Source organism: Ambystoma mexicanum, chromosome 13 (assembly GCF_040938575.1).
Source record: "Ambystoma mexicanum isolate Mex_15411 chromosome 13, UKY_AmexF1_1, whole genome shotgun sequence".
NCBI lineage: Eukaryota > Metazoa > Chordata > Amphibia > Caudata > Ambystomatidae > Ambystoma > Ambystoma mexicanum.
Window position 1 is genome coordinate 67,606,232 of NC_090938.1, and position 23,783 is coordinate 67,630,014.

Here is a 23,783-nt window from a genome sequence, read left to right on the forward strand (position 1 = left end):
GTATTTGAATTGGGGGTGTCGTGGTAATGAGTTCTTTATTGGTGAATATGGTATCAAGTGAATGTCCTGCCGAGCATGTTGATCCTTTGACTAGTTCTTGTAGATTCATTGCTGCTAGTTGGGCGATTAAAGATTTTTGTGTAGTTGTGGTTTCTTCGTCGAACCAGATGTTGAAATCTCCAAAGATGATTGTGCTTGATGGCTAGGATGGTGATTGCTTCCGTGAAGGTGTCTACGAAAGTTGCATCGTAGGATGAGGTCTGTATATCAGTATACATTTCAGGTTTATTTTGGGGTTTATTGAAAGACGTAGGACTAAGGATTTGCATTTATCGATGGTTAATAGATCTTCCAGTTTGATAGCCAGGGGTTCCTTGTGGATGATTGCCAACACCCCACCCTCTTTTGGTTTTCCTGTTTGCCTGGGATGCATTTGAAGTTTTCAGGCAGGCAGTTGTTGAGGGTGATCTTGTAGTTGTCGACTAGCCATATTTCAGTTAAACATAGGAGGTCGCTACCTCCATCAGCAGGTTGTATATTTCGGTTGAATGTTTGGACATTGACCTAGTGTTTATTAAATGGATGTTTTTGGTCTGGTTTTGTTTATTGGTTGTTCATAGTTCTGGTTTGTGGCTGTTCCGTCGTGGTGTTCCTGTTTTGATGTTGATTGGATAAAGGACAGCGACGGCTGCTTCTTCATTGAAGCCGTCTAATAGATTGATAGCATGGCTGTTCAATAGGGGTGCTTCTCCAGTGATGTCGATTGGTTGAAGAGCAGCGATGGCTCTTCTTCATCGAATCGGGCTGTTAGGTTAATGGTCAGGTTGTTGGTTACCAGGGCTCCGTTGTATTGTCTGGTATGTTCTGGGTATCGATGGTGCTCCTCTGTTCTTGTGATGTATGGGGTAAGGAGCTTGGAAACATCCCACTCTCTTATTCAGTGCTCCCTTCATATGTCCGGGTGTTTCAGGGGATTCTTGTATGTGTTGAGATTTCAGTGTTGTTGGGGTATTGACGCTCCGTGGTTGTTCTGAGGTAAGGTGTAAGGATTTTTCTCTTACATAGTTTGTTCTTGTGATAACCATATTAGGTGTGGTGTTTCCTGTATTTGGGGCTTCTTCTGCTGGGTGCTGTTGGCTTTCTGTGTCTGTGGTCAATGTCGCACGGTCTTGCTCTCTTTTTCGTCGTCCCTTCCTGGGTCGGGGCATTTTGGTTCAAGGTGCAGAGGTAGCAGGGTAAGTTGCGTGATGAATTGTCCAATTACAGTATTGATGTTTCTTTAGTCTTGCTATGCTTGGATGCTCTCAGGTTCAGTCCATTGTTCCTGTTGATATGGGTCGGGTGTGTTTCCTATGGGTGCACTGTCAAGGGTTTTGGGAAGTGGACGTTCAGTTGTCGGGTGGTTTAGGACTCATTTGGGTGAGTAGTGATAGCTCTCTGGGTATTTGACAGCGAGTTGGGACTTGGTTTTACCCGGTGTGGATGATCAATAATGGCAGCTAGTGCTTAACGCTTCAGTGGGTCTCGGAAGGGCGGGGGGCCTGTTGCAAAGGTCTTGGGTGGTTATTCGAGTAGTTGGTTTCGGGACCTCTTTGTAGCTAGAGGAAGGTCTGGGTATTAGGGAGTAGTAGTTCAGAGCCGGGCTCTGAGGTGACTGGACAGCGGGAGGGACCTGTCTTCAGGTAGCGATTGAGTATAGCTGAATATGGGGACCGGTATAGTGGGAGAGAGGCCTACACCCAGCAGAACAATTGAGTACAATACCAGACACTGCTGGAATTGAGAGTCAATTGAGCAATTGAGTAATTGAGTACCTAACCAAATGCTATTAGACCTTAGAGTCGGTAGGGCAAAAGACTAAATGCCGCTAGATGTGAGAGACTACTGAGAGATAAAGTACAATCCTAAAATCTTTTAGGCTCCTGTATAGTGGGAGAGAAAGCCACGCCCAACAGAATGATTGTGTATAATAATAAACTCTAGTACAGTAAATTTAGCAATTGAGTCCAATACCAAACACAGCCAGGGTCGGGAGTCCTGTACAGTGGGAGAAAGGCCCACACCCAACAGAGCAGTTGAGTACAATCTTAACACGGCTAGATTTGAGAGTCAATTGAACAGTTGGTTGCAATCCTAAACACAGCTAGATTTGAGAGTCAAGTAAACAGTTGGGTACAATCCTAAATACAACTAGACTTGAAAGTCCTGCATAGTGGGGGAGATGCCCATGCCTAACAGAGCAGTTGAATACAATCCTAAGCAGCTGGATTTGAGAGTCAATTGAACAGTTGGGTACAATCCTAAACACAACTAGATCTGATAGACCTATATAGTGGGAGAGAAGCCTATGCCTAACAGAGCAGCTGAATACAATCCTAAGCAGCTAGATTTGAGAGTCAATTGAACAGTTGGATACAATCCCAAACACAGCTAGATTTGAGAGTCCTGAATAGTGGGGGAGAGGCCTATGCCTAACAGAGCAACTTGAACAAAGCCTAAGCAGCTAGACTTGAGAGTCAATTGAACAATTGGGTACGATCCAAAACACAGCTAGAGTTGAGAGTCAATTGAACAGTTGGGTACGAATCCTAAATACAGCTGGATTTGAGAGTCAATTGAACAGTTGGGTACAATCCTAAACACAGCTAGATTTGAGAGTCATGCATAGTGGGAGAGAGGCCTATGCCTAGCAGAGCAGTTGAATACAATCCTAAGAAGCTAGTTTTGAGAGTCAATTGAACAGTTGGGTACAATCCTAAACACAGCTAGATTTGAGAGTCCTGTATAGTGGGAGATAGGCCCATGCCCAACAGAGCAGTTGAATACAATCCTAAACAGCTGGATTTGAGAGTCAATTGAACGGTTGGGTACAATCCTAAACACAGCTAGATTTGAGAGTCAATTGAACAGTTGGGAACAATCCTAAACACAGCTAGACTTGAGAGTCCTATATAGTGGGAAAAAGGCCTATGCTTAACAGAGCAGTTGAATACAATCCTAAGCAGCTAGATTTGAGAGTCAATTGAACAGTTGGGTACAATCCTAAATACAGCTAAATTTTAGAGTCAATTGAACATTTGGGTACAATCCTAAACACAGCTAGATCTGAAAGTCATATATAGTGGAGGAGAAGCCTATGCCTAACAGAGCAGCTGAATACAATCCTAAGTAGCTAGATTTGAGAATCAATTGAACAGTTGGGTACAATCCCAAACACAGTTAGATTTGAGAGTCCTGAATAGTGGGGGAGAGGCCTATGCCTAACAGAACAACTGCAATAAAATCCTAAGCAGCAATATTTGAGAGTCAATTGAACAGTTGGGTACAATCCTAAACACAGCTAGATTTGAGAGTCAATTGAACAGTTGGGTACAATCCTAAATACAGCTAGATTTGAGAGTCATTTGAACAGTTGGGTACAATCCTAAATGCAGCTAGATCTGAAAGTCCTATATAGTGGGAGAGAAGCCTATGCCTAACAGAGCAGTTGAATACAATCCTAAGCAGCTAGATTTGAGAGTCAATTGAACAGTTGGGTACAATCCTAAACACAGCTAGATTTGAGAGTCGGTTGAACAGTTGGGTACAATCATAAACACAGGTAGATTTGAGGGTCAATTGAACAGTTAGGTACAATCCTTAACACTGCTAGTATTGACAGTGTGGGGCATGGGAGGCAGTGGAAAACAATCACAGTGTTTTAGATAGGTTTGCTAAGCGGCTAAGCTTCCAGGGTAGAGTAATTGCTCTACTCCCCACCTTGGCTGCTCCTATCATACTTATCCTAGTAGATGGTAGTTGATGGCTGGCCACTGGCTTCCCCTGCTGACACCAGCGGACATGATCTGGAGCCACCTATGTTGGAGCCGTCGTTTGCCTTGGGCCCTTAGCCACAGAGGCTGCCGTGCAGGGGGCGCCCTGGCGTGTCCTTTATGAGGATGAGGATGGCCAATCAGGGTCGGAGGCAGGTTCTGGGAGGCGGGGCTATGGGAGATTCAGGAAGCGGGAGACAGGGGGAGAGAAACCATGTGCCGAGAGCTCGAAAGGGGGGAGAGCAGGCTGCTGCGGTGTGTACACTGTGCAAGGCAGAGGAGGGTAGGCCAAGCAGGGGTCGGAAGGGCTGGGCAGCGGGAGTTAGGGCCATGAAAGAAGCGAGCGAGTACGGGGGATCAGCGCGGTGTGGGGCCTGGGCAAAAAAAGTTTAAAAGGCCCAGGTGGGTCTTTTTACAATAAACACGCACTCCCCTGCGGCTCCGGAGGAATGGGGGGAGAGCAGGCTGCTGTGGTGTGTACATCGTGCAAGGCAGAGGAGGGTAGGCCAATCAGGGGTCGGGCGGGCTGGGAGGCAGGAGTTAGGGCTGGGAAGGAAGCGAGCGAGTACGCGGGACTAGCGCGGTGTGGGGCCTGGAGAAATGGGCAAAACAAATTAAAAAGGTCCAGGCAGGTCTTTTTTCAATATACACTCACCTGCAGCTCCAGAGGAAAGGGGGGGCGCAGGCTGCTGAGGTGTGTACACCGTGCAAGGCCGAGGAGGGTAGACCAATCAGGGGTCGGGGACAGGCTGGGAGGCAGGAGTTAGGGTCGGGAAGGAAGCGAGCAAGTACGGGGGACCAGCGCAATGTGGGGCCTGGGCAAATGGGCAAAACAAATTAAAAAGGTCCAGGCGGGTCTTTTCTCAATATAAACTTACCTGCAGCTCCATGGGAAAGGGGGAGCACAGGCTGCTGCGGTGTGTACACCATGCAAGGCAGAGGAGGGTATGCCAATCAGGGGTCGAGGACAGGCTGGGGGGCGGTGTGGGGCCTGGGCAAATGGGCAAAACAAGTTTAAAAGGCCCAGGCGGGTCTTTTTTCAATATACACTCACTCACCTGCAGCTCTGGAGGGCAGAGAAGCCTTACCTTGTATATGATGACAACACATGGCATATGAGGCCCTACCTGACACTAGATAGCAAACATGGGAAGTGAAGCCTTACCTTGCTCATGATGACAACACATGGCATATGAGGCCATAGCTGCAATAAGGTGGCAGTACATGGGCAGTGAAGCCTTACCTTGTAGAGCATAGTAACACCTGGCATATGAGGCCTTACCTGACATAAAATGGCAATACATGGGCAGTGAAGCCTTACCTTGTGTATGATGACAACACCTGGCATATGAGGCCTTACCTGACAATCGATGGCAAACGTGGGCAGTGAAGCCTTACCTTGCATATGATGGCAACACCTGGCATATGAGCCCTTACCTGACAATAGATGGCAAACATGGGCAGTAAAGCCTTACCTTGTATTTGATTACAACACCTTGCATGTGAGGCCTTACCTGACATAAAATGGCAATACATTGGCAGTGAAGCCTTACCTTGTATATGATGACAACGCATGGCATATGAGGCCTTAGCTGACATAAGGTGGCAGCACATGGGCAGTGAAGCCGTACTTTGTATAGCATGGCAACACCTGTCATATGAGGCCTTACCTAACATAAGATGGCAGTACTTGGGCAGTGAAGCCGTACCTTGCATATGTGCATATGATGACAACACCTGGCATATGAGGCCTTACCTGACAATAGATGGCACTACATGGGGAGCAAAGCCTTACCCTGCATATGATGCCAACATCTGGCATGTAAGGCCTTACTTTACATAAAATGGCTGTACATGGGCAGTGAAGCCTTGCCTTGCTTCCGATGCCAACACCTGGCATGTGAGGCCTTAGCTGACCTAAGATGGCAGTACATGGGCAGTGAAGCCTTGCCTTCCATATGATGCCAACACCTGGCATGTGAGCCCTTAGCTGACATAAGATGGCAGTACACGGGCAGTGAAGTCTTGCCTTGAATATGATGCCAACACCTGGTATATGAGGCAATACCTGATATTGGAGGGCAGTAGATTGGCAGTGAATCCTCACCTTGCATTTGATGAGCAAACCCCACGTATGAGGCATTACCAAGCATAACATGGCATTCCTTGGACATTTCAGGCTGCGCGTGTCCTGTGATGGGTACACCTAAGCATGTGAGACTGCACCCTGGCTATGGTGACTGCAGCTGGAGTAAGAGGATCTACATGGCATGGGCTGACCGTCCTGGTAGATTGCTCGCAGGTTAAGAGTTTGCCTCGAGGGTAAGCCTGCTCCGTTCCAGTTTGATTGCTACTGGAAACAGCCCAGTTCTCCATTCTACTGAGATCGCTACGCTCAGTATGAACCAATCAATAATAGCTATTATAGTGCTTAGAAGTAGAAACAACCTAGGAAAACCTGATATTGGTAACTGTCACTGGCGTAACAGGGGCCCAGGCAGCCCACGTGGTGCGGGGGCCCCACCAGCACATGTCCTGAGAGGGGCCCCCATTTGTTGAAAAAAAACATTTTTTTTTGAAAAAATAAATAAAAATGTTTCTTTTTGAATTCCCCCTGCAATTATAAGGAAATTATTTTTTTAACAGAAATAATTTCTTTATAAAGTCAGAGTGACTTCAAAAAGAAACGATGGGCCTCATTACAGGTTTGGCGGCAACCGTGCCATTGCTACCAGCAGGTTGCTGCCAAACCCATAATGATTTACCGGCACCCGACTTCCCAGTAACACCGGGTGATTACAACCCCGGCGGTCTGAGAAGTCAGGCGCCGGCAAATGGTAAGTCCCCATTTCCATAAAGTCCTATCGGACTTGAATGGGGACCATAGAAGCACCGGCAACGTTAATAACGGTGCCGGGGGCTTCCGTGAAAACTATGCGGGTGGGTGCCGTTCTGCCCGGCAAGGTCTGACCAGCGGGGCAGGATGGCAACCGCCCGCAGAGCTGTAATATGCCGGCCCGGAAACAACAGTGCTGGTGAGATTACCAGCACTGTTGTTTACAGTCTGGCATAGTTGTAATGAGGCCTAATTTCTTTTTTAAGTGTTAGGGCTCCCCTCAACCCCATGATGTGTGCGTGTGTGAGTGTATGTTGAAAAGGTTCACACTTAAATGTATAGGTGGCTGCCTGTGCGAATGTATGATGAAAGGGTGCACACTTTTATATATGGGTGGCTGCCTGGGTGTGCCTGTATGGTGAAATGGTGCACACTTAAATGTATAGGTGGCTGCCTGTGTGAGTGTATGGTGAAAGGGTGCACACTTAAATGTATGGGTTGGTGCCTGGGTGTGTGTGCCTGTATGGTGAAAGGGTGCACACGTAATTTTATGGGTGGCTGCCTGGGTGTGCCTGTATGGTGAAAGGGTTCACACTTAAATGTATGGATGGCTGCCTGGGTGTGCCAGTATGGTGATAGAATGCACACTTAAATGTATGGGTGGCTGGGTGTGCGTGTGTGTATATGGTGAATGGTGTGTGTGCTTGCGTTCAGGGGCGCAACAAAACCTACATTTCGGGGGCTAACCCTTCAAATGTTGGGAGGGGTGCCAACTTCATGGGCGGTGGGGGAGGGGCAAACATTTGTTTGGATCATCTAATTTCTTTATGCATTTTTATGAGACTATTCTAGTGCAGCTTCAATGTTACAAGCAGTTAACTCTCTCCTTTAAGGTTTAAAGCACCCACTTATGGACTGCCGTGAGAATGAGTGGTCTCCTGTTCCCTCTCTACCCTTCCAATCACTCCCTTGGCAAGCAAGTATTAAACCCACATCACAATTTCAATTGCCTAAACAAATTTGGCATTTGAATGCAGGTACTAACAGTGAATTGCTTTATGTTAGTAATTGGTGGGTTCTTGTTAACAGAGAAACCCAGGTGCCGTTTAACATCTGTGTCCTTTTCTGTCTGGCAACTGCTCTGAAGGTTAGCCAGGTCTGGTCAACATAGCCCAACATTAGTGCTGCATCCCAGTCAACTCAATGGTGTTGCACCAATACTTGTGTTTAATGCCTGGATTGCTTATTGGTAATCTTCATTACCCCTAGCCTTATTCTTCCTCGTCCCAGTGTGTATGAGACAGTACTTGTGTATAAGGCACTCTGCCTCATACACAAGTACTGGGATGAGCGAGAGGTACATGGAAGTTATGCTTGATTTAGCTACCTGTAATCTTCATTACTCCTAGTCCCACTCTTCCTCATGCCAGTACTTACCTATGAGGCAAGGAGCCTCAACTGTAAACTCTGGGGCAAGGAAGAGGGACGTGGAGGTAATTTGGGGCCAAGGAGCTGATTTTGGAGGTTGGGGTGGGAGGGAGAGGGGATAAGTGGGGGGCAGGATTATACGACAAATTATAATGGCTGTCCATGTCCAGGCTAAGCAGGCATGATATGTGGTACTAGTGGCTAGAGAGGTATTTTGGTGCAGCCAGTCTAGTCATTCCTCAGTTTGGTATGGCTTTTTTTTAATGGGACATTTATGATAAAGCAGTCCTGCTAAGTGAATTACCTGGCTAGACTGCCATTTGGGTGTTGGCATTCAGCCGTTTCTTAATGCAGCATTGTATATTTTTCTGGGCATCTGTGATCAAATGATATGATTTAAATCATGTATAATGCACCTGCACACAAGTGTTTCTAGGCACGACAAGACAAGGGATGGAAGATAGAGGGAGGACAAGACAAACGATCTTACTAGGCCTTGTGTCATTCAGATCGTGCAAGTGCGATAACGAGAAGCGCAAGGGGAAAGGGACAGGGGAAGTGCAAGGGAGAGGGAAGGGGAAAAACAGGGAAGCAATGCTCTGAGTAAGTGCTGTCAGGGCAGCACAGCTCTGGGTAGTGCAAGGAGAACAAGGGACTGTAGGGTTACAGTTACAGCCCCTAAGTGCATGATAGGACCAGAGGCAGTGCAAGGGTGACTGATCAAGAAAGAGTCTCGGCTCAGTGGGACTCTGAGGGTAGCCAAGCAACCAGTCGGTAGAGCAGACAGGTAGGTCAGGTAGGCCAACAGGGGAGGGAGAGAGAGCAAGCGGAGGAGAAGAGGAACGTTTTGAGCTGCTTCCAGAACTTCAGGTGGTCCGCTAAAGCTTGAGAGGGGCAGGGAGGCTATTGCACAGGGAGGCACCTGTAGAGGAGAGAGATCTACCCCCCACTCTCTTGCTGGAGAAGTGTCTAACCCTTAGCGAGTTGTAGGTAGCTGAGCGAAGGGCTTGACAAGGAAGATATTTTGGAAGAGAGCGTTGGATGTAGTGCGGGCCCCGGGCCCAAAAAGCCTTGTGGACAATGCAAAGGGTCTTGAACTTGATACTTGCAGCAACTGGGAGCCAGTGGAGAGATTTCAGGGCTGGAGAGATACGATCCCTGTGCTTGCGGCCAAGGATAAGTCTTGCAGTCCTTTTCTGGATTAGTTGCAGGGGCTGGATAGTAGAGGAAGGCAGATTGAGAAAGAGGCTGTTGCAGTAGTCCAGCCTAGAGAGAACCAGGGCTCTGGAGATAGTGAGCTTCTGGGGGAAAGTGAGAAAGGGAAGAGTTCCTTTGAGGAGGAGCAGCTGGTAGTGGGACTTCTTGGCAACGTCTGAGATGTGAGGAGAGAAAGAGAGTGGAGTCAAAGATGACACCAGTGTTGTTTGCCTCACAGGAAGGTGAAGGAAGAGGGCCCAAGGCGGGCGGCCAGAGTGAGAGAGGGAAAGCAGGGGCAAGAGTCCAAATGAAAAGGATCTCCAGCTTACTGACATTAAGGCAGAGATAGTTGGAGGCACACCAACCCTGAATCGCAGATAGACAGCGGGAATGAGTGAGAGATGAGAGGAGTCTGAGGGGAGCCTGAAGGAAAGCAGAGTGTCATCCGCATAACACCGAAAGTTTGAGGAGAATATAGAGATCAGGTGGGTCAAAGGGGCCACATAGAGGTTGAAAAACCAGAGTGAGAGGATGGAGCGGGGAGAAAGGGACCAAGTTGGACCTGGGAGGGGCAGTCCAAGAGGAAGGAGTTCAGCCACTCAAGGGCCTGATCCGTGATGCCCAGGCTCTCATGGAGTCGATTGATCAGGATTGATCAGGGTGGCATGGTTGACCGTATCTAAAGCACAGGAAAGATCGAGGAGGATGAGGACAGAAGGAATGCTGGAATCAAGGTTAGAGAACAGAACTTCACAGGTGTTCAGGACAGCAGTTTCCGTGTCTCTGGCACTGAAGCCAGAGTGATGGTCATGGAGACAACCAACAGATTCCGTGTGGAGAGTAAGCTGGGAGACGGCGAGCTTTTTCAACAGTTGGCCCAGGAAAGGGGTGATGGAGATTGGGAGATAGTTTGCCAGGCAGGCAGGATCGCCAGAAAGCTTCTTGAAGAGTGGGTGCATAAGGGAGTCCTTAACGGGAGAGGGGAAAGAGTGATTACAGAAATTGGTCAAGGCTGGAGCGAGGGTGTCAATATGGTTCTTGATGGTTCTGGTGTAGCCTGAGAGCACCTGTTTGGATGACACTTTCATAGATCGGACTTGTCTAGAAACCTTGTCAGGTGTTGTCAGGGAGAAAGAGGAGAAAGGAGGAAGAGAGGTAGAGATGGCCAAAGGGGGGCCGAGAGAGGAAGAGGAAGAGGAGATGGGGGACTGGATTTCATGAGTTTTAGCGGAGAAGTGAGATGACAGAGCCATACAGAGGGCCTGGGAGGGAACAGGAGATGTAAAGACCTCAACAGGATTGACCAGTTCTTTTCAGATTTTAAAGAGTTTGGCCGTGTTGTTAGAGGCCACAGAGACACAGGCTTGAATGTGTGTTCTATTCTTGATGAGTGGTATTGCTTCGACTGCCATTTTGGTGCAACCAGTCTAGATATGTCTAAATGTGGCCTGGCAAGCTTTACTATATTGTTATGACATGTCGACACTGGTCTACCTTGTGCAGCCAGTTGGACATGTTTTCATTGTGTCATGGCATTTTTAATAGCAAACCTTTAATGTTCCTGTGCAGTATTGGATTGGTGTTACCCTACAAAACAATTGCAAACACTCTGGCTTTTTAGTCAGTTTTTCTCAGACAGTGTGCTGTATATTATATTAAAACACATATGTATATCTTTCTCCTAGTGCAGAGTGCGGCATATCCGTTCAGCAGCACGTTTGTGCGTATTGCGCAAGTGTGATAATCTAGGCTGGCCCAGAGTGTGGCGCGACCCTTGATTTGTTGGGGGGCCCCCTCAGCATGGCTCGAAGGGGGGCCCCCGCATCTTGTGTTACGCCACTGGTAACTGTGGGGGCTGGCAGCAGAGTGCCTCCCTTGCAGGACCTTCATGTTTACACCCGGTTGACCCAAACCTTTTTGGAAGAATCTTAGGAACAGTTCATAAGGTTTGTGGGTCCAAAATCCACCCGAAATTCTGGTGAAATGCGGAGGGCAGAGAATTTACACGCAACACTTTTGGTTATGAAACAAGGTCTATGCACCGCGAACAGCACCCCTTTGGCTCCCCACTGCTTCAGCCCGTCATAAGTTTTTGTTTTTCTTCTATTTCTTGAAATCGAAAAATAGTTGAAGAAGTCCCACCGCGGACCCCTGGATGACCTTGAACTTCCCGCAACAAATCTGAGGAAAAGGTCTCAAAGGTGGCAGTGAACAAAACACTCCTGAAAATAGGGTGATTTGTTGAGTCCACAAACATGCTCACCCAGTGCTATTCTGTGGGCACATGTGCTCTCTGCACGCAGGAGCCAGGCGCATGGGGAGCTGAATATTAACATGGGAGATGGGAACTTGTGTAAAGTGCGTGCGCGTGCCATTTGAAACACGTTTTCTCCACACACTCAAGCAACAGAAACACAATAGTCAGAGAAATACAAGCCTGGCTCAGGAACAAACACCTCCCCTGCCTTAAAAGCGCACACTGCGGGTCACGTGTCCTGTGGAATAGAGGAACACGGAATGTGTAAAAGGCATGTGCAAAAGGTGTACACCTGTTTTTACTCTATTCCACATGTTGCTTCATGTGTGTGGCAGAGAGGGGGCATGGAACAGATTGCTCTTTCTGCTCGTCATTCAAAAGTGTAAGCATTTACACCAGCCTGACATTTCCATTCTGGGCAAATGCTTTGGATTCCTATTGAATCCGCCTGGTTTTTACACCAGCTAGAGACAGGCAGAATCCATTGGAATCCATTGCAAGCACTCACTGCCAAGCATTGCCAGCTGGCGTTTTTCTTGTTTTGCAACTATTATGCCTGCATGTGGACCTCTGTTTTGGACTTCGTAGTGCAAATGACTGAAATTGCACGGAGGAGACCTGCATGCATGATATGTTATGATAGGTTATTTATAATGCGCTTAATACCCAGAGGTTTCTAAGCGCGGACCAGAGGTTTCTAAGCACGCAATGGAGTTCCTAACAGACCAGGTCCCTTTCGTGCAATTCATACTTTTTATTAAAATGACCTGCAAAGTGTCTAAACATCGCAAAGATGGTTCGACATGTTTATTGCACAGCCAAATCCCAGATTTAGCTTTAAAGTGGCGGTGACAGCCCTCCCCCCCCTTGCCCCAGCCAACTGCTGAGTTTATCCCTTAAGGCCCAAAATTGGAGGGCAAAATTGCCACCATTTAATTCCTCCAAATCCCCTATGCACCCCATTCTTGGCGATCAACAGCGCTTTTACCGTAATTGTAATCTGGTGGTAATTCCGTCGGAGCTATTGGCGGTAAAAGCAAGTCGCTCCTGCAGCCTTATGAGCCCCCAAGCGTTGTGTTTGTGGAGGTAGGAATCAGGGGACACAGTGGGGACTAGTAGCTAAAAGGGCATCCCCCGAAAACATGCCAGACCGTTACTGCTTGTCAGTAAACAATTAATTGTTTAAATAGAATTGTTGCACCTTTTATCGAATAAATAGATGGGGTATTGGGTTATGGTATTAATTATGGTGGCGGTGTGTGCGGGGATCCCCCTACATTTAGTTTTTATAAAATGTGCTAAATAAATTGAAAAAGAAATTCGAGGTTTTCGGATTTGCAGTGAAAAATTCGATGTATTCAAGTAAATGCGCTAAAATGCTGATTTCTGGATCCAGGGCAACTAACTTCTGGTTTTGCCATACCACTTGACATCAGAGTCTGAAATCCCTTTATTTTCGGGTCACCCTTGTCTCAGGACCTTGGGAACATTTAGAGCAGGTCTCTGCAACCTGCCGGTCCCCAGATGTTTGAGTCTCGACTGCGTGTGCTCGCCTGGGCTTTTTGAAATGTTTAATTAAATGGAATGACTCCCATGAACTCCCTGCCTTCACTGTTGCAGCAAGGGCTGATGGTAGTTGTAGTCCAAAACCTCTGGAGAGCCAAAGGTTGCAGAACCCTGATTTAGACACCTGTGAACTTTCGGAATGTTATCCTATTTAAAAAATCCATATGCATTAATCAAAAACCAGACGATGCTGAATGTCCCCTTTCTGAAAAAAAGATGAGTGATGACTCCTTGCCACTTATCCCAAAAAAGTACCCCGTCTTGAAGCTCAAAAGCAGTTGAGCTGCCATTGTTGTGAAGAAAAATCACTGCATTTGGTATATTTTTTTGATGACAGTATACTGAAAAATGGAGCATGCCGTCACCGGCTTCTTAAAGGTAAGACCCCTCCCTGACGTGATGCCTGAGCCGCAATGTGACATAACTCATGCGGAGCCATTGCCCAACATCTGGAGGCCAAGCGAACAATGCCAACTTCTGCCCTAAAATGTGATCTGTGCATTGGCCAAGAACCGCAGACCCCCCCCCCCCCTCCCGCCCCATCTTAATACACCTCTGAGCGCTGAATATTAAATATTAAATGCCGCGGCATTTAATATAGGTCATAAATCAAAAGCGGCTCTGGCGGAGCACCGCCGCCTTGGAAGCTGAGGTACGATACTTGGCGCCAGCCCCGAAAGAACTACCTTAGTCAGCAAAGAAGCGGTACTTAAGATTAATTTCCGAATGGAAGGACACACTCTGCTACGTGTCCGCCTAGCGAGCGAGCGGAAAGTGATGGAAATCCAACCTTTTTTTTCTTATGTTCTGTTCTTTTGACAATACCAGTGGGAACATTTGGTTTTTAAGCGTCTTTTGGGTGGGAAAAAAAAATATTTGTGCCAAGCGAGTGTTCATTTCACAGCTAAATAGAAATATTTCTTGCCTACGGTGGCTTGCGGTTATCAGTGTGCCTGAAATGCTACATCGGAGTCTTCGCTGAAGGTTTTCCGTGAGCTGTCACGAAGCAGCCGAAAGGATATGGGCCTTAGGAGTGAAACATGTTGGGAGCTTTTGTGCCAGGGTTCCGTGTCCCAGCCTCTGCGTTGGCTATGGTAACTTTTCAATAAACTATATTGCAGTAAGGTGGGCACCACCAATTCCTTGTAATCCTGGCAGCTCAATATACATATGAATTAGTGAACTTTCTATAGATACAATCATTTCAATGGAATGTCCCGGAGAGAAAATCCTCTGGCACAGGGATCAATGCAATTTATAAAAGTCTGAGGGCCTCATCACGAGTTGGGCGGTAACGCCGGCGCTACTAGCGCTGGCGCTAATAGCCCTTCTGCCAAACCCCCTGGCGCTATTAGCGTTGGATCATGGGTTTGGCGGAAGGGTTATTGCCCATTCCCCATTGGACCCATTCGGGAATTCCTCATTCCCATATTGGGCCCAATGGGGAAAATTTGCACTATTACCGGGGGCGGATTTCCCGCCGGCGGTAATCGCACCGAAAATCAGCAATTTTGCTGCGGATTTCCCCCCTGCTCAGAGCTGAGCTGGGGGGAAATCCGCCAAAGCCATGATCTGGCAGACCCTTAAATGCGGTGGTAATAGCGCTACCGCCACATTTAAGGGTTACCACCAGACTCGTGATGAGGCTATGAGTGTTGCCACTCAGTTAGCCGGGTGCTCTCAATTTCCCCTGGAATCCAGTTGCAACTGTTATCCTTTAATTAAAGTCCAGTGTTGTTCAACTATAAGCTCAAATAATAAATGGTAAGCAAATCACATTCATAAAAATGCCCAAATGTCTCCTTTAATCATCTTTTTCTTGAGAGGCAGTCTCAGTCACAGCATATGTCCAAAATCACGCCAATGCATTTTGGAATGAATTCCGTCACCAGGGCTGGAGACTCTTATAAGACAAATAATAGATGCAATTTGCACATGAGTACATTGAAAATTCCGAAAAATATATTAACATTAATACGGAAGTTAATCAGTAGTGGCAACATGTCTAGGAGACACAAAATAACCTAAACAAAGCAATCGTAATCATCTACATTAGTTGAACTTCTAAAAGTTGAGCAATGTGCTGGGCCCATCGAAGTGGGTGTTGGACTTTTCAGATGTATTACCTGTAATGTGCTGCCTGATCAGACATCTGTATAGGGGAAAGAAAGAAGAAAGAAGGTACTAAGTGATTCCATCCAAGTGAGTAACTCAAAATTACACAAATTACAAAAAAACTATACACCGTGTGTGTCATGCGTTTCCATTACCCGGGCCGTTCTTGCAATTGCTCGCATTAGCGTGAGCAGGAAGTTCTACCTACTGACCACAAAAGTGATGAGTGGAAGGTTTCGAATGAATCTAAACCACTGACAATTGTTCTGGGCAACCTTCCACACCACTGTTTTTTAGCCCGTCTGCGCCATTGCAAAAGGGGACCAGCCATGTGCAAATCAGTCAGCAGCTGCGGCCACCGAAGGTAGCAGCCCAGCCCGAACTGCTAGGCCAGGTCCCCTCTGCACAGAAAACCAAGCAACCCCAGACATGTTTCGGCCTTGTTGGACCTCCTCAGTGAGGTGCAGCCTGGTTCCCTGTGGCGCAGCGAGCAAGGGACCCACGTCTGGGCATACCCTCTCTCACAAGGAGAAACAAACTGACCACAAAAGGCCTAGAGACCCAAGCTACTCCTCACTGATGAGCCCCAACAAGGGTGAAACATGTTTGCGGATGCTTGTGGTCTCGTGCAGAAGGGTTGTGACCTAGCAGTTCGGGCTGTATTTCCCCTTTTGGGGTGGGGCCAAGCCTGATTTGAATATGGTCTTTCACCTTCTGTAATGGCTTGGCAGGCGAAGAACGATGGTCTGGAGGGTTGCCCCGAGCAATGCCAGTGGTTAAGATTCAGTCTAAACCTTCCAGCCATCACCTCCTTGTTTTTGAGAATTTCTACCTATACAGAACTGAAAGAAATGCTAGCATGAGTTCCTGCTAAATTGGAAGACAAGAGGGAGTCCTCTTGAGTACATCCCTGTGTTACTTATCCCTCAATGGCTGCTAGGGCACATACTTGAGGCAAGGACTCTGATTATGGCGTTTCTCGTCTTCAGATACATTTCCAACACTGCCGGTCAAACGCCATGACGTCACGCGTGCACACACGCATTGATGTCACAAGCATCCTGCATCCCTTGCTTCCTGTGTAAACAGGAAGCGCGGGATGACAACCTGGCAGATGCACAACAGTAAGCAACTATAGAACAAGGTGTATTGCTTAACTAGGAGATTAAAACAAAATGCACTGATAAATATGGGCTCCATCCCCCAACCCAATCAATCTACAACTATACTGTGTGCTGGCTGAGGATGTGAAATAAACATATGTAGATACCCACTTCCGCTCAACATGCATACACAGCTGTACTCAGTGGCATAAAAGGGTGCTGCTCCTGATAAATGTGGAAAAATACCATGTTGCAAAACAGTCGAAAATGCATATACGAATACAACTAAAAAACAGGATCCCCGGTGGGGATAAGATGCATGCAGCACCATGTCAAGCATGGAAGAAATCACTGAAACATCAAATCAATAAAGAAAATCCAATATGATTGTACTGTGACGGGTAAATACAGAATCCGGTATTAAAAATAAAGTGGTCAAAAAATCTTCCTGCATATTGTGTCAGATAGATGAAAATCAACAATACTGAGAAAGTAACATAACTTTTATCACATGAGTAGTAATGTATGTTATATCATGCATAGACCATATGTTTAATCTCTTCGTTGATGTCACCATGGGCCATAGCGTCCAGCCGCTCAATCCAATAGGTTTCTCTTTGATCAACTCTCCCTGTCATGTTCCCATACTTCCTCCGTTTAACCACTGGTTCCACAATTTGAAATCGCATTTGTGAGATGTCATGCTTCTTGTCCAACCAGTGTCGTGCTACCGCTGAATTAGGATTCTTATTTGTGATGCATGCCCGATGGTCATTCCATCTTAATTTAGCTGATCTCATGGAGTGTCCAACATAATAGATCCCACAGGGGCACTTCATTGAGTATATAAAGTGGGCCATGTTGCATGTAGCAGAACTGCAAATTCTTACCTTTTCGCCTGACCGTGGGTAATTGATTGTGTTGCCCTTGGTCACAAGACTGTGATTGCTGCAGGGCATACATCTGTAGGTACATGTAGGCGAGGTAATGGATTTCTTGAAATCTGGGTTGGTTTTGACTAATTTATATCTGAAATTGGTGCTTCTCAGGGATGCGAATGTGGGTAATTTTCTGAATAAATGTTCCACTCTGGCCTCACAAGTGAGGGTTCTCCACTTTTTATTGGTCACCAACTTGATACGATTACTCTGAATTGAGAATTTAGATACACACACCAAAGATGATGGTTTACTAGGTTTATGTGACTCCGCCAGTAGGTCTTTTTCTTGTACACTGGCCAGTTTCAGAGATGTAGCTCCGATTTCTTCTGATTTGTAGCCCAGGGCCATACATTTCTCACCCATTTTAGTTACTTCCTTGGTCTATTCTCTGGGTCGCTGGCGATACGTCTAACTTCAAGCATCTAGCTGAATGGAAGGTTTCTGATTAGACTTGGCTGATGGAAACTCAACCATTGTAGCAGGACAGTGCCATGTGGCTCATTTTTTCTGGAGTGGATGGCTTTCTTATTCAGGCTTCTTAAAAAATAAAATACCAAATGGGGTTGCACTAGTGTAACACTTTGAGCAATGAGCCTAAATAAGAAAGAATAGGAATAACAAATAATTTGTCTTTCAGAAATTCTATACAAAAAATCTAAACTCATTAAAGGTTAATTTCAGGCACACTTCAGGGGGTGAGTCACTGATTTAGTCTGTTCTTAAACACCTCTACTCAGCCTTTCATCCTGCTGAGGTTTATAAATGAGTACCAACACAGGTTGGGTGAGGGTGATATTGTATGTATATTTGTTGTATGTAAAGTGCTCAAAAATAACACATCATTATCATTTGGCCTTGGACGTCTGCTTGCATTCACAGTAATTTGGTAATATGGGCCTATACACACTGATATTAACGATACATATGGCGATCCATTCTTGTATGAAATGTATATCACAGTATATTGATATCGTAACCATATTTTTCGTTGTGTACTTAGGAACAATGTAATGTGTTGCGCCTTCCTGTTTTGTGAAGGGGCGAAAGGTTATGTTCCTCCGCTTCCTGTGATATCACTTTGGGGTTGGGTCAAATGACATCACTTCCTGTAATGTCATCAGAGGTCAAGGGTCATGTGATGTTACTTCTGCTACCCCTGGCATTTTGGCGAAATGACGTCCCTGCAACCTTGGTTTAAATCCCAGGTGCAGCAATGGAAGAGAGAGCAGTAACTTTTTATATTCCTTGGTAACCTATCGGGGTAGGAGGGGATGTGGTCCGCTCTCAGAAAAAAAGTGGGTAGCCTTCATCTGCCCACGTGTTTATGATACCTGTGCCCTGTGTGGTTACGTCACGTGGTCTTAGAGGGGCCTCGGTGTCTCCAATTGTTCTCAATGGATTCTATCCATGCTGCAAGACAACTCTCTATTCTGCGACCTGTGCACCCTGAAACAAAGCGAGGAGACACAAGGGTCTGCACTGCACTTGGCAGTTCACCTGCTGCTCACTGCATTAGCCATCTGAGCTATCATTAAGTTGAAAACATACATGCAAGCATCCCCCATTCCAGTCGGGAGATGCTAGTCCGGTCCAGGTTTCAACTTTGCAAACTGGGACTTGCAGTCCTGGATTTCTTCATTATAACACAAGAATTACAAATCTCAGAACGCAAGGTGAAAAACCACAAGTGATCTAGTATCACTCGAATTTAAGGGGCTTGTTGGCATGTATGTGAAAGGTGCCACCTTCTATTAGATGTGTTCTGCAGTTCACTGGCACAAATTGGTGGTTTGATAGGAATGGCCAAGAGAGATGGATCGACTTCCCAACAGGTGCAGGTGTGGCAAGAAGGGGGCCAGCTTTACGGGGCTCAGTGATGGGGTTCAACTCAATGAAGGTCCCTGGCAGTGTGCAGCAGCAGAGATTATCTTCATGATGTCAGAATGGGCATGATTGCACTGAAGTTGGCAGAAGCGACAAAGGAACCATGATTCCGTGTGTACAGAAAGCCCAGAGCAGAACGTTTAGTGGTGACTGACAACCGGGTCTTCTAAATACTCTCCAGTGACTTGATGTGGCCAGCAGAACACACCCGCTCTGGCTTTCTTTGCCATCGGACATGCAATCTCACATCTCGTCTGGCTAGAGTGCCATTCGCTTCTCTTGATGTTGGGTTTAGTTTAGAGCAGCAGTTTGCAACGGTTGCCTCTCCAGATGCTTTGGACTACAACTCCCATCAGACCCAGCAGCACACTCAACGGCAAGGGATCATGCGAACCAGAGTGATCCAGTGTTTCTGAAGAGCTGTAGCTTGCAAACTCCTGATCCCAACATAAAGAGAATTCAGGGCCTATCACCCAATATACGGACTCCCGGCTAGGGTCCCACATTCTCATTGTTACAGAGCCCTCAAGCTACCCAGATACAGGCCTGAGACAGACAACAACTCCTACTTGTTCAATTTGGATTTGGGGACGTGTAGATTTTATTTTCCCCAACTTCAAATTTGGGAAAACAACAAGCCCCAGAATTCCAAGCCAAAACAGGAATAGATTGCCTTCTCACGCATTCCTGAGGGAAAGACGAGAGCTCTGTCGTCATGTCTTCTGTAGTGAAAGCCAAGTGGGGCAAACACAAACCCAAACCACAATTGGAGCACTGTAAAACGATAGCCCAAAACATCACACATCCAGGGGGTTACTGATGGGAGTTCCTGGGGGTGTTTTCCCAGTATAAGGACAAAAGGACACCAGGGAATATTTGGGGTTTGTGGAATATGGGGCTTTCCTTCTGGGTAGTGGAAAGGAGATCCTTTTTACAACACTTATTCCATGAAAATGAAAGAGCAATGTGAGTTGTAAAAAGGATCTTTTGGCAGACATCTCATACAACCATATATTCAATAACATTCCCAGATGGCATTCCCAGAGGGCTCCTTGTTGCTGGGCTTTCACCTTCCCAGTCCCAAACTTGCATTTGGACAAATCAATGGTATCAATCGCTTGAGTCGAATTTGTTGAAGCAATACAACTCCCAGATTGAATAAATCCATTATCGGAAGTCCAGGTAGGAAAATGGTGTCCCCGTTGAGCTATCGAACGCACTCATGCCAAACCGCAACATTCCATTCAGGAGATTCTAGGCCAGTCCTGGTGTGAATTTTGCCTTCTGAAACTTGACGTCCTGAATTACCATATTATCAACTTGGAATATGAACATCATAAATTGATAGTATGGATACACGCTGGATTCTTGCCTGGTTTTATAGACTCACCTGATATTATCTCAGGGCCTGATTCACAGAAGCGTTTTATAATGGCAAAACCCCACTGGAAAATGCTCTGGGAATAAGGGCCGGTACCATATTAATTAATAAAGGCTGCTATGGGCTATGCAAATCCCCACCTCCCCCACCCCCACTCCTCTTAGTGCATATTGCTTAAATAACACCTTTGGTGGAGTGATAATAGTCAATTACGTTTATGGAGCTTAATATGGTGCACGGTTAATCTTTAGCCGACATTGGAACTAGATGGGATCGTGAAGGTCAGCATATGCCACACTCAGATAGAATTGTGATTATTAGCATTTGCCCAATTAACCAATCCAGTAACAATTTCACCCTTCTGCATACACCTCTGAAACTCTAACCAAACACAACCACAAGCCTATAACACAACAATCCGCACAAACTTCACTACACCGCAACAAAAAAACAAACCACACATAGAATCGCACAGTAGCACACGATGACTACAGACCGGAAAAACACCCCAAGCCCAGCCAACGGAACCACCGGGTTGAGGCTGCCAACAGCACATCACTGCTCTCTTGCACTTCTCCAGCTTATCCTCACTAACTCACCCACCCTTCCTTTTTTTCAGAGCCGCCAGAGCGCCAGGGGACCACTCCGGTGGTGATAGTGCGCGGTACAAATATCCTTCAACATGAACATTAACATGATATTCCATTTAAGGTACAAAGGCAGTCTTCTGGAGATTCTATTATTAATTAGGGCAGTGTGAGAAGCACTCAATCATCAACAAATTAGGGCTGTCACTTAAGTGGGGACCACATGTTATGGAACATATAAACTCTAAAGCCACAGGGGATGTCACACTTCTTCTGTATGGTCCTCTGGTCGCGTGACACATATCAACATTATAATCTGACAGGAGGAGGCCTTTGAGGGGGCCGATTTAATGGCTGCTGCTTAATGTCCTCGGGGGTTAGGGGGGCTATAGTTCTGCCGTAGAGCTATCTTTGTCTGTGATAAGGCGCGGGCGGCCCGTACAGGGCGGGCCATACAGGGCGGTCCGTACAGGGCGGTCCGTACAGGGCGGTCCATACAGGGCGGGCCGTGCAGAGCGGGCCACACAGGGGGGTCGTACAGGGCGGGCCATACAGGGCGGTCCGTGCAGTGTGGGCCACACAGGGTGGTCCGTGCAGGGCGGGCCATACAGGGCGGGCCGTACAGGTAATGAAGATCAGGATTGGCACATCAAAAAGAAGGACTGGAACCCAATTTAAAAGTTAACCCTAGGGGGGGGGGTTATTTTTCCTCTCTTTGTTTAGGCTTGACTACTTTTATTTGGGTTTGGTAAATAAGAGGAATCGGCAGGTGGCCAAGCCTCAAATCTCGCCCCCCTGTCCCCCAAGCCCATGAAATGAACTTCAGTGATTATGAGTGGTCGATTAAGAGCAACAACTGGGGTCTGAACTCTACTTCTTCAGCAGATGTAGGTTAAACATATTTCATCACACAGGGAAATAAAAACATTTTAAAATAAACCAGTAAGAGGCGTTCTTATCCCAATTATGAGCCTACCCGCTTTTCACTTTGCACTTGGAAGGAATATGTGAAAAGGTGACTAAGTTCACAATATTTCACCTTTAGGCCTTCACACTTATGAGATATTAAGCAGTAAACTTATTGTCCTTGTGCATTTCCTCTGGTTGTTCTTTTGGCAGAATTGGCCGTATTTTAACCAGTGTTTTTATGTAAGTTTGTGATTCTGCTGAATTGCTGAAAACGAGGACATATTTCCACGTATTTTAGCCTGAGTTTGAAGGAGGAAGGTTCGTATTGCATGGATTGCACCTTTTTAATTTTAATTTTATGTTGTACCTTTTTGTTTTCAAGAGACGTTTTCTATTTTAATTTGAGGGTGTCCTTTATGGGTCCACATGTGTTCTCTGGCAAAGTTACCTGAACATGTTTTTGGTTGGCCCAGCGTAAACATGAGGTGCCTGAAAAATATGAGTGGGTACGTTTGGGTGCCAACGTGTTTATCTTATTGCACTTCTCCTGCGCCCAAATGCCAACAACACCTCTTCAAGGAGTTGCACGTAAAACTGGAGAACATTAAAGCAAAGGACATTGCGGTGCGGTACCGAAAACTGAAGAAAAGGCAAAGCACAGACACAATGTACAATCAAACGTCAGCCAGATAAAAGCTTGTGAAGGAATTTTGGAAACATATACATCAACTGCATTTAAGGGATGGAGAAATGCTGTTTCTGGCATTGTTGTTATAAATATAGACTAGTGGGCTCCACTATGACACACTGCCCCCAGCACACGAGAGCCTGATCTCCAAAACATACCCTACTCCAGAAAAAAGTATTTGATTAATTCCTAGCAAAAGTGCGGGGGGTGGCGATGACCCGAACTAGAGCTAGAAAAAATACTTTGTCATTAAAGCGTATGCGTGAGAGAAAGTAAGTCCATTACCCTCAGTTGTGGAGGCGGGGCTTAGGCACTGCTTGTCTGTCACATGACATAGAGCCCTACTGGGATTGGCATGCTGCCCTCCCCTGAAGACCCTCCTGGTATTTTTGTTTTTCTTGTTGCTGGCTCACCGCAATAGTTTGGTGGTTTCTAAGCAGGAACCCGGGGATCAAACCTGTGGTGCTCTGTGTCGTCTTGCTTCCAAGGAGAGCATGTTGCCCCTGAGCTATCCTTCCGAAATGTTGTCTACATGCAAAGGTAGAACGTGCCATGTCTCGTGAGCTTCTCAAAACCTCTAAGATGTCCATCAAGTTAGAGGATTTCTTTTTTGTTGGAGACATTTTGTCAAACAGAATCTAATAATACATTTGACCATGTGATGGCTTTTGAACAGTGCAGGGTTCATCAGGTCAGGCATGTGAAGTGTCCTGTTTGGGCCAACACTAGCCGAGTGCTTGTGGGATATTTGGTGGATTCAATCATAGATTTTGCTACGAGGCATCCAGTAATTTAACACCCTCTGGTATACAATCCCACCCTGCAATTCAGGGGCATGAAACAGGCTGTATTTGGAGTTAAAACTTGCATTTATTAATTTTTTCAAGAAAAGAGAACTAAAGGTGTTCTGCCAGCTTTATGGTGCAAAGGGCACCAGAGTAACATATGTATGTGGATTGATAGCTGGTTTACAGAAATAAGAAGTGGCCTGATAATCTCACTAAAATGCAGTACACACATGCAGCCAAACCATAAATCAAATAATTATATTTTTGTTTCTAATTCAAATCGGACAATCT

At 46.3% G+C, this 23,783-nt stretch overlaps 1 long non-coding RNA gene across 2 annotated transcripts in view; it reads right to left on the reverse strand.

The window, feature by feature from the left end:
• LOC138520083 (uncharacterized) overlaps positions 1–23,783 on the reverse strand; it is a 274,786-nt gene that overhangs the window by 123,915 nt on the left and 127,088 nt on the right. For both annotated transcript variants that reach the window (XR_011282779.1, XR_011282778.1), the window contains exon 2: positions 15,223–15,248. This is a non-coding gene — a long non-coding RNA (uncharacterized lncRNA). The remainder of the gene's footprint in view (positions 1–15,222; positions 15,249–23,783) is intronic.